We start from the raw sequence: 3,889 nt of genomic DNA on the forward strand, positions 1-3,889 counted from the left end.
ACTGACACCATGCAGTAATCAGAAAAAAATAAAAAAAAACTGCTTGGTGTCAGTGTGACCGGGGGGGGGGGGGGTGATTGGGGAGTGATCGGGGGGGGATCGGGGGTGTAAAGTGTGCCTGGTATGTTCTACTGTGTGTTGTGCACTCACATGTCTTCTCTCCTCGGCGCCGGAACGGAAACTGCCGAGGAGAGATGACATCACATCCTCTGCCTCTGTGTACTACACAGAGGCAGGGGATGATTGTCATTGGCTGGGAGCGCTCGCGAGGGGGGGGGCACGATCGGATGGCCTCCCCCTCATCTCTAAACGCTCCCAGACAAAAGCCGACCGCCGCTGGCACTGGGGGGGGGTCCGATTGGACGTACCAGGTACGTGTTTTTGCCTGCCCGTGCCATTGTGTTCACGTATATAGTCTGTTAGGCGGTCGGCAAGTGGTTAAATCCTGGGGTTATCTGCTACCCTAACCCCAATATTATCAGGAACCATGTCTGTTTCTCTTTGAGATAAAAGTGGGCTCTGTGGGGGGGTATGGGTGTAATATTCCTGCTGGGGGGAGGTATGGGTGTAATATTCCTGCTGGGGGGAGTATGGGTGTAATATTCCTGCTGGGGGGGAGTATGGGTGTAATATTCCTGCTGGGGGGGGGTATGGGTGTAATATTCCTGCTGGGGGGGGGGGTATGGGTGTAATATTCCTGCTGGGGGGGGGTATGGGTGTAATATTCCTGCTGGGGGGGGTATGGGTGTAATATTCCTGCTGGGGGGGGGTATGGGTGTAATATTCCTGCTGGGGGGAGTATGGGTGTAATATTCCTGCTGGGGGGAGTATGGGTGTAATATTCCTGCTGGGGGGGTATGGGTGTAATATTTCCGCTGGGGGGGGGGTATGGGTGTAATATTTATGCTGGGGGGGGTATGGGTGTAATATTTCTGCTGGGGGGGGGTATGGTTGTAATATTCCTGCTGGGGGGGGTATGGGTGTAATATTCCTGCTGGGGGGGTTATGGGTGTAATATTCCTGCTGGGGGGGGTATGGGTGTAATATTCCTGTTGGGGGGGGTATGGGTGTAATATTCCTGCTGGGGGGGTATGGGTGCAATAGTCCTGCTGGGGGGACATCTGTGCAGGAAGTTCTTGAAGTATGATGGACACGGCGAGGCTCTGTTCACACCTAGGTATTCAGGATTCCCGAATCACTGCAAAATGCAGGACGTTCTTGCGATCCCTTTACTTTCAATATCACCGGATCACGTCCGCAAACCGGAAGGCCTAGGTGTGATCACAGCCTAAGCGTCTTCTATCAGTTGCTGGGTTCACCTTCTATAGATTCTGGGGGAACATTTTCTTCCTTAAACATTCCACACATTCGCTTCATTCTTTATTCCACTGCTAATATATACTCCGCATTGACCTTGTTTAGCGCTTTTCTCTCTGAGGACTCCAAGTATTGGAGATGGCGTTGGCCGGGAATCAAACCCGGGTCAGCTGCTTGAAAGGCAGCTATGCTCACCACTGCACCACCAACGCAAGGTAGCATGTCTTTGTAGTGTGGGAGGAAACCGGAGTACCCGGAGGAAACCCACGCAAGCACAGGGAGAACATGCAAACTCCATGCAGATAGTGTCCTGGTCAGGATTTGAACCATGAACCCCAGTGCTGCAAGACTAACCCCTAAACCTCTGCTGCCCATATGCGGCCTCTGTTCTCTAAGGCCCGCCCCCGCTGAGCGGGTTACATCAGTTATGTCCACTCAAAGCGCCTACACAGTACAGTAGTCCCCAAATTAGCAACACAATGGAGCTACTTATTCAATTCACACTTAGGTCTCATTCACATGGAGGGTTTGAATCTGTACCCCATGGGAGAGCCGTGTTTACCGGAATGGGGATGCACAGGTGTTCAATGCACATTGCTGTCAACTGGGGTGCATCGGCTGTACCCAATGTGACATCTGTGTGGGTGCCGGTGCACGGCCCCGAACGCACCTAGGGTGCGTCCATGCAACTGCACCCGCATGGATGTCCTTTTTGGGGTTAACACAGCCCCCACACGGTACAGATTCATACACCTTTTCCATGAAGGACCTCACTGTCGTGAAGAGTTTTCATTTCTCCAGCAGAGAAAGCCGGAAAGACTCCTCTCACCTCTGAAGACAAAAAGAGTTCCAACCTCCCCTTATAGCCGGTCCAACACACGCCTCAAAAACATACCGGCCTTCAACCTCCCATCATAGCCAGTCCAAGGCACCAAGTGCCTGAGATGGTGGTAAACAGCTTGCTAGGCCCGGGGGGGAACCGAACCAAGTCCTCAAAAGCTGCCTCATATCCAAGAGTGACATCTGTGTGGGTGCGTCCGTGCAACTGCACCCGCATGGATGTCCTTTTTCGGGTAAATGCAGCCCCCTCACAGGGTACAGATTCATACACCCCATGTGAGTGAGGCCTTGGACTTCTCCATGAAGGACCTCACTGGTGGGAAGAGTTCTCATTTCCCCAGCAGAGAAAGCTGGAAAGACTCCTCCCACCTGTGAAGACAAAAAGAGTTCCAACCTCCCCTCATAGCTGGTCCAACACGCCTCAAAAACATACCGGCCTCCAACCTTCCCTCATAGCCGGTGAGTGAGGGCAGCAAAGCCTGGGAAGAGGCATTGCAACCCTTGATGGTAGATGAGTGCGTGTATTTGGGTTCTGGGGAGAGGCAGTTGATCCAGAGGAAGGCGAAAAACCCCAGCATAGCATAATCCAATGTGCTACAGCTGGGTAAAAATTCCTTCCTGATCCCCCGAGAGGCAATCAAATATTCCCTGGATCAAATTTACCTATAAATGTCAGTACCCAGTCAGGTAGGTGGGGTAAGCACCACCACCATGGGTATGAGGGAGGGTGGGCAATTGGAGCCACATCCTCAGTGGTAGGTGAGTGGGGGTGGCGGAGCCTAAGAGGCATTGCCACCCTTGGTGGTAGATGAGTGCATGTAGGTGGGGCCTTGGGGCAGTACCAGTATGCTGGGCTTTGGGGAGTGAGGGTAGATGAAACTTGGGGGAAGTTTCACTGGCCACACTCACTCATACCCAGGGTGGTAGCACCCTCTCTTGCTGGTAGGTGAGTGGGTGTAGCAGAGCCTGATAAGAGTCACTGCCACCTTTGCTGGTAGATGGGGGGTGAAGAGAAGCCTAAGAGGCATTGCCACCCTTGGTGGTAGATGAATGCATGTAAGTGGGGCCTGGGGGAAGCACCAGTACGCTGGGCATGGGGGGAGTGAGGGCATATGAAACTTGGGGGGAAGTTCCACTGGCCACATTCACCCCATACTCAGTTTGATAGCACCACCTTTTGGTGGTGAGTGATGGCAGCAAAGCCTGGGAAGAGGCATTGCCACCCTTGGTGGTAGATGAGTGGGTGTAATGGAGCCTGAAAAGAAGAATTGCCATCCTTGGTGTTAGATAAGTGCATGAGGCCTGAGGAAGTACCAGTATGCTGGGTGTTGGGGAGTGAGGGCAGATGAAACTTGGGGGGAAGTTCCACTGGCCACATTCACCCCATACTCAGTTTGATAGCACCACCTTTTGGTGGTGAGTGATGGCAGCAAAGCCTGGGAAGAGGCATTGCTACCCTTGGTGGTAGATGAGTGGGTGTAGTGGAGCCTGAAAAGAAGCATTGCCACCCTTGGTGTGAGGGAGGGTGGGCAGTTGGAGCTGCACCATCAGTGGTAGGTGCGTGGAGGTGGCGGAGCCTAAGAGGCATTCCCAAACTTGGTGGTAGAGATGCGTGTATTGGGTTCTGGGAAGAGGCAGTTGATCCAGAGGAAGGCGAAAATGTCTGTACTGAAGCCGGGTCACAGCGTGTCTGTGTGTCTGGGGAACTTGCCGCCTCCGGAACACAGCGCTG

At 53.3% G+C, this 3,889-nt stretch overlaps 1 non-coding gene across 1 annotated transcript; it reads right to left on the bottom strand.

The window, feature by feature from the left end:
* Positions 1 to 1,457: 1,457 nt before the first annotated feature.
* On the bottom strand, positions 1,458 to 1,529 carry TRNAE-UUC (transfer RNA glutamic acid (anticodon UUC)). The gene has a single exon. It is a non-coding gene; the product is annotated as a tRNA-Glu (tRNA).
* Positions 1,530 to 3,889: the final 2,360 nt, after the last annotated feature.

The sequence above is a fragment of the Aquarana catesbeiana genome, linkage group LG08, assembly GCF_042186555.1.
Source record: "Aquarana catesbeiana isolate 2022-GZ linkage group LG08, ASM4218655v1, whole genome shotgun sequence".
NCBI lineage: Eukaryota > Metazoa > Chordata > Amphibia > Anura > Ranidae > Aquarana > Aquarana catesbeiana.